The 7,868-nt window shown below is 39.6% G+C and overlaps 1 long non-coding RNA gene across 1 annotated transcript; it reads right to left on the bottom strand.

The window, feature by feature from the left end:
• Nucleotides 1-7,280: 7,280 nt before the first annotated feature.
• LOC142521350 (uncharacterized) lies at nt 7,281-7,648 on the bottom strand. Its single transcript, XR_012814139.1, has 2 exons — nt 7,544-7,648; nt 7,281-7,486 (listed from the first exon to the last, which is right to left on the bottom strand). It is a non-coding gene; the product is annotated as an uncharacterized LOC142521350 (long non-coding RNA).
• Nucleotides 7,649-7,868: the final 220 nt, after the last annotated feature.

The following is a 7,868-nucleotide window of genomic DNA, read 5'->3' on the forward strand; positions in this document are numbered from 1 at the left end:
CCCTTGCGCGGATGCGCGCATCATGTGCTCGCGAACAGAAGGCGCGTGGCCGCGCATGATGTCGCGCAGCCGTGCGCGACAACACACTGGTCTTCAGTGTGCGCAGAACAAAATCATGCGCGTAATGTCGCGCGGGCGAAACACCACACACGTCCAAATTCAAAACATTGCATACATGAATGGGTGTCCATTCATCCATAGAGTGTGTCTCTAATCCAGTGGTTGCATTCTTTCACCGAAACAACACGTCTAGTCAACCAAAGTTGCACCTTTGTACGAAAGGTTGTGTCCATTCGAGCCAAGCCTTGTTGCTCTATAAATATCCCTTACCTGCATTTATTTGTGCATATCTTTCATCGGCTTTGGCATTGTATATTGCTGCAAATTTCGTTTCAATCACTTGAAAGCATTCTACATAAGTTGTTCGTTGATAATCAAGAGATCGTTGTGCTACCTCTCTTGATACTAGTCGTTGTATCTTAGGGACGATTGCCGTTAACGTAAAGCACTTATATACGGGCAATATCGTCTTGCGGACAAAGGATTTATCCTTGCCTCGACTGAAAGAATCGTTGCTGTTACTTTGTTCCAGAATTTCGAGAAGGACACCACCAGGTACAAACAACAATCGCAAGACGATATTTCGTGTCTACGATCTCTGAATTCTGAAAATGTCAAGCACATAATTCACTCCCCTGGCTACTACTCCCGCTCATGGTGAAAAGCCATCGAAATTCATCGGTGCCGACTTCAAACGTTGGCAACAGAAGATGTTTTATCTCACCACTCTAAGTTTATCTAAATTCCTGACTGAGGAACCTCCTGTCGTTACTGAAGGCAACACCGATACCCAAAGGAGAAATGTTGTGGATGCATGGAATCACAGCGATTTCTTATGCAGGAATTACATATTAAATGGACTTGATGACACACTTTACAGTGTCTATTGTTCGGTTAAAACTGCAAAGGAACTGTGGGATTCCTTAGAGAAAAAGTACAAGACGGAGGATGCGGGCATCAAGAAGTTCGTTGTTGGTAAATTCCTAGACTTCAAAATGACCGACTCCAAAACTATTATTAGCCAAGTGCAGGAATTTCAGATCATTCTCCATGACTTGCTTTCTGAGGGAATGTTATTGAATGAGCCCTTCCAAGTAGCAGCACTCATCGAAAAGTTACCGCCTATGTGGAAGGACTTCAAAAACTATCTCAAGCACAAGCGCAAGGAGGTGAAACTCGAAGATCTAATCGTGAGACTTAGAATCGAGGAAGACAACCGAAACTGTGAGGCCAAGACATATAAAAGGGCAATGGAAACTGAGGCTAAAGCAAACCTAGCAGAATCAAGTACGAGTCACAAGAGAAAGCGACCGAACAATGACAAGAAACAAGGAAAAGCCAAGAAATTCAAAGGGGATTGCTTCAATTGTGGCAAAGCGAACCACATGGCCAAAGATTGTCGTCTTCCAAAGAGAGACAATAAAAATCAGAAACAAAGGCAAGCGAATGTCGTCGAAGAACGGTATGTACCAGTTGATATTTCGCAACTTGATTTATCTGCTGTTGTATTTGAAGCCAACTTGGTGGACAATCCAAGAGAGTGGTGGATAGACACCGGATCTACTAGCCACATTTGTGCCGAGAAGGAGATGTTCTCATCCTACTCTCCCAACAGTGAAAGGAAACTATTTATGGGAAACTCTACAACGTCTGATGTCGTAGGAGTTGGAGAAGTAGTTCTGAAGATGACTTCAGGCAAAGAAGTAACGCTCAAGAATGTACTGCATGTGCCGGACATTCGGAAGAACTTGGTTTCTGGTTCTTTGTTGAGTAAGGCCGGTTTTAGGCTTGTGTTCGAATCAGACAAATTTGTATTAACCAAGAGTGGTGTTTTTATAGGCAAAGGGTACCAAGATAATGGTCTCTTTAAGATGAATGTAATGAATGTTATCCGCCAAGAGGCGAAGAATAAAGCTATAAATTATGCGTACTTGATTGAAAGTTCAAATTTATGGCATGATAGATTGGGACATGTTAACTTTAACACGTTGCAAAGACTTGCAAACCAAAATGTAATACCCACATTTAAAAAGGATCCACAACACAAGTGTGAGATCTGTGTTGAAGCAAAAATGGCAAAGGTCCCTTTCCATTCCGTAACGAGAAGTACTACGCCTCTTGAGTTAATCCATACTGATATATGTGATTTAAAATATGTACAAACTCGAGGTGGGAAAAAGTATTTCATAACATTCATTGATGATTGCACAAGGTTTTGCTATGTCTATTTATTGAAAAGCAAAGATGAAGCAATAGAAACATTCAAAGCTTATAAGAATGAAGTAGAGAATCAACTCAGTTCAAAGATCAAAATGATAAGAAATGATCGAGGTGGAGAGTATGTTGCTCCGTTTGAAGAATTTTGCACAATCTCTGGCATAATTCATCAAACTACAGCTCTATACTCACCTCAATCAAACGGAGTAGCAGAACGCAAGAATCGTACTCTTAAGGAGATGATGAATGCGTTGTTGATAAACTCAGGCTTACCCCAAAACTTGTGGGGGGAAGCGATTCTCTCAGCGAACTACATTCTCAATAAAATACCACTCAAAGGAAACAATGAGACTCTATATGAGAAATGGAAAAAGCGTAAACCATCTTACAAATACCTCAAAGTGTGGGGGTGTTTGGCTAAAGTAGAAATACCAAAGCCAAAACAAGTTAAGATTGGGCCTAAAACAATCGACTGCATCTTCATTGGATATGCAACTAATAGTAGTGCATATCGCTTCTTAGTGCACAAATCTGAAGTTCCTGATATCAATGAGGGAACGATAATTGAATCAAGGAACGCCGTATTCTTTGAAAATATGTTTTCTTGTAAAGAAAGGAAAGAATCCCGTCTAAACAAAAGACCTTATGAAACTTCGATTGCACCCGTTCAAGGCAATGAAGATATAAGGCGCAGTAAGAGAGCAAGGGTTGAAAAGTCATTTGGTCCCGATTTTCTAACATACTTGTTAGATAATGAACCAAGAACTATTCAAGAGGCTCTATCAAATCCAGAAGCTCCTTTCTGGAAAGAAGCAATCGAAAGTGAAATAGATTCCATAATGTACAACCACACATGGGAGTTAGTTGATCTTCCTCCGCGTTGTAAACCTTGATCTTCCTCCGCGTTGTAAACCTTTAGGATGCAAGTGGATCCTTAAAAGGAAATACAAAGAAGATGGATCTATAGATAAATATAAAGCTCGATTGGTTGCCAAAGGGTTTAGACAACAAGAGGGATATGATTTCTTTGACACCTACTCTCCAGTTACGAGAATCAAATCCATTCGTGTTCTCATAGCCATTGCAGCGTTGCATGACCTTGAGATTCATCAAATGGATGTTAAACAACCTTTCTAAATGGAGTATTGGAAGAAGAAATCTATATGGAACAATCCGAGGGGTTTGTTGTACCCGGACAAGAGAAAAAGGTGTGTAAACTTGTCAAGTCTCTATACGGACTCAAACAAGCACCTAAACAATGTCATGAAAAATTTGATACCACAATGATATCAAATGGTTTCAAAATCAACAAATGTGACAAGTGCGTCTACATTAAAGAAAATGAAAATGTATATGTAATTGTTTGCCTCTATGTAGATGACATGTTAATCATGGAAAATAATCATGAGTTGATCATGAATACTAAGAAAATGTTGAAAAAACATTTTGATATGAAAGACTTGGGGTTATGTGATATAATATTAGGGATTAAAATATCTAGGAATTCTGAAGGAATTATATTATCACAAACTCATTATGTTGAAAATGTTCTTGAAAGGTTCAAGGCACTCGACAATCCTTCGGCAAGAACACCTTTAGATTTGGGTGTTCATTTAGCAAAGAATCGAGGAGAACCTATTGATCAACTAGAATATGCAAGGATAATCGGCAGTCTAATGTACTTGACTAATTGTACCCGACCAGATCTTGCATATTTCGTAAACAAGTTAAGTAGGTTTACAAGTAATCCAAATAAGGATCATTGGAAAGCCTTGACGAGAGTGCTTGGATATTTAAAATACACCATGAACTTTGGATTGATATATACGAAATATCCAGCAGTATTGGAAGGATACTGTGATGCAAATTGGATATCTGACAGAAAAGACTCCAAGTCCACAAGTGGATATGTGTTCACGATTGTTTGAGGAGCGGTGTCATGGAAATCTTCTAGGCAAACATGTATAGCTCGATCCACGATGGAATCCGAGTTTATTGCTTTGGACAAAGCAGGAGAAGAAGCCGAGTGGCTAAGAAACTTCCTAGAAGATATTCCTTGTTGGAATAAACCAATGTCTTCTGTTGTTATTCATTGTGATAGTCAATCAGCAATAGGAAGAGCACAAAGCAGTATGTACAATGGTAAGTCTCGAAATATTCGTCGGAGACATAATACCATAAGACAATTGATCTCAAATGGGGTTATTTCTGTTGAATATGTGAAATCAAAGAAAAACCTAGCGGATCCATTTACTAAAGGTATAAATCAAGATCAATTGTACAAACTAATAAGGGGAATGAGCTTGAAAGCCACAAAATAAAAATGTTTATAGCGGTAACCCAACCTTGTGAATTGGAGATCCCAAAACCTTGGTTCAATGGGAAAACTAAGTTATAAATATTGGTTGAACACTTGGAAACAATGAAGGCTCATTCCTAAAACGTCCAAGTAAAATGTACCTGCAGCATGTGGTGAGGTTAATTTTTTTTAATGATTCCTATACCTAAGAGGTAGATTATGGCAGGATACTCTTGATAGGAGATCACCTATATAAGTGCGAAGTGATGGCCGCTTCAAAAACGCTTATGAATCTAAGATATGGTCCAGGGCCGAAACGGCCACAACATGAGAACAAAATATGTTAGAGCTAATGTTGTGTAAATGCTGTTGACTTGGTTTACACAAACGGTTGAATGGTTCAAGACATCACGTCACCAAGCAACTAGTAAATCTGATAGTATTTTACAACGGAAGGTTCAAAGCCAAAAGCTACCTTTCCCGATGCAATAATAGTTCAAAAGAACTTTCAAGTGGATCTGCATACATGCATAAATTTCAATCATGTGGGGGATTGTTAGAGAAAATGTGAATAAAATGAAAATATGGTTGTCCCACATTGGAAGCTTAGAGAAAGGTCTTCCTCCTTATTAGTTCTAGTGTGGACTAAGGGTTTGGGCCCCAAGGGGTACCAAAGCTTTTAGAAGGGGGGAGACGCTACTAGGCTAGGTCTCGGTGAATTAAACACACACGCGCGCGCCCGCTCGGCCCGGCTCGGTGCGGTGAGGTGTGGTGTGGTGTGGTGTGGTCTTTAACTAATATTAATCTTTTTGGACCAAAGTTATTTGAAAGAATAAATTTTGTTAGTGTCCAAACAGAAGCTGGTGCGCCCTTGCGCGTGTTCTTGCACGGATGCGCGCATCATGTGCTCGCGAACAGAAGGCAGCGCGCGGCCGCGCATGATGTCGCGCAGCCGCGCGCGACACAATGGTCTTCAGTGTGCACAGAACAGAATCATGCGCGCGGCCGCGCGTAATGTCGCGTGCGCGCGCGCGCGCCTCTGGTTCTGAATGCGCGAAACACCATACACGTCCAAATTCAAAACATTGCATACATGAATGGGTGTCCATTCATCCATAGAGTGTGTCTCTAATCCAGTGGTTGCATTCTTTCACCGAAACAACATGTCTAGTCAACCAAGGTTGCACCTTTGTACGAAAATTTGTGTCCATTCGAGCCAAGCCTTGTTGCTCTATAAATATCCCTTACCTGCATTCTTTTGCGCATATCTTTCATCGGCTTTGGCATTGCATATTGCTGCAAATTTCGTTTCAATCACTTGAAAGCATTCTACATAAGTTGTTCGTTGATAATCAAGAGATCGTTGTGCTACCTCTCTTGATACTAGTCGTTGTATCTTAGGGACGATTGCCGTTAACGTAAAGCACTTGTATACAGGCAATATCGTCTTGTGGACAAAGGATTTATCCTTGCCTCGACTGAAAGAATCGTTGCTGTTACTTTGTTCCAGAATTTTGAGAAGGACACCACTAGGGACAAACAACACCTTTTTATTTCTACATTAGGAAATAAATTTCGTCCTTCTTCTTTTCGTACAAATTCTTGTTCCAAATTTGCAACTTTTCCATATTTTTTTGTCACATAGATTTTTTTTTTCCTTACTCAAGCAAGCGAAAGATGGGAAATTTCTTTTCCTATTTGCATGCACCATCTTCAACTATAAAAGATAGAAGCATTAATACATAATTCTCCCTCTCTCGATCAAAGCACAAGTATGTATACTTTCTCACCCTTTTCGATTATTTATGCCTTCGATCTTTTTTTTATTGCCGCTGCAGTTTATTTTCTTTTCAAGAATAGCATGGATATGGCCTCTAGTTTTCAAGCTAGAAGTTTAAACAAAGTGCAGTGTTCAAATCTTGAATATGATGTGAATTGATTTTACACCACACTTGACACGTACACCATAGTGGTGGAGGCTTACTTGGTCTCATGAACATTTTGCCACATGCTTTTGGTTTTGAATGGCACATCAATTAAGGTTATTTTCATGTCATCTTCTTTCTGAAAAGTTGTCTCACGTTAACCTTTAATCATAGCTTGATTAACATAAGTATCCAGAAGATTTGGAAAACCAGGATAAATCTTTAATCGTGCTTATGAATGACAGGTAGTTGCTGCACATGCACTTGGTTCTTTCATGACTTAAATCTTGAGTTCGGGTTTCAGCAAATTAAAGGTTGGTGAAGAATGTAATTAACAATAACTTGTCACTCGGATTTTTCTTTCTTGTTACAAAACATTTGTTGCATACCGTAAGAAATACATTGCATGAATTAACATCCTTCTCGACTTCTTGTTTCCGAACAGATTTCCTTGTCAGTATTTGATTTTCTTTGATTTCTTGTACATGCAGCACGATGGTCTTCTTCAAAGATACATCATCTTCTTCCGACATTCAACGCTTGGTGATACTGACGACAATAGCCAATTCGAAGAAAAAGGCACTATTTTGGTCGTTGATGAGCCCGTAGCTGGTCGTTATGCAAAGTCATGGCCACGGTTGACAAATCCATTTTACACCGATGAGTGGTCCATCGAGACTCCCTTCAACAAAACTTCGATAAGGTGCTAGGCGGCCAGCCCAGGCGCTAGGCAGGCCTGGGCCCCCCTAGGTGGAGGCTGGGCTTACTTTTTTTTAAAAAAAAAAATTTGGGCTTCTAAATTTAATGATCCGCTAAGAAGCTCATTTTAAAAAATAAAATTATGGCCTACTAGGTCTGCTGCTTTTCTTTCTAGGCTGCTGCGTTTGTTTCTTTCTCGTTATCTGGTTTCTATTTCGTTGCACTCCTTGTTCCATAGAGGCACCATCTCGTTCCAGAGACACCATTTCGTTATTTTCCAGAGGCACTCCTCGTTCCAGACAACTGCTGCGTTTCTTTCTTTCTGGTTATTTTCCAGAGGCACCATCTCGTTCCAGAGGCTCAAGTTATTCTTTCTTCTCACTTTCTTGCATATATTTTTTCTCCCTGATTATTGTTCCAACACTGCATCAAGGTGTTTGTTCTATAACAAACAAATGATTTTCTTCTTAGTTGAAATTCTTGATAAAACATTGCTGGGAATTTTGTGATTTGTCTAATTCTGGATTCAAGAACTCAACATCATTTTTCTGTTGATGATTCTTTCATGTATTTTTCCTGATGATGATGATTCTTTCATGTATTAGCTAAATTTCTGTTGATGATTCTTTCATGTATTAGCTGAATTGGTGATGATGATTTTTTCGTGT

Source organism: Primulina tabacum, chromosome 12 (assembly GCF_025594145.1).
Source record: "Primulina tabacum isolate GXHZ01 chromosome 12, ASM2559414v2, whole genome shotgun sequence".
Classification (NCBI taxonomy): Eukaryota; Viridiplantae; Streptophyta; class Magnoliopsida; order Lamiales; family Gesneriaceae; genus Primulina; species Primulina tabacum.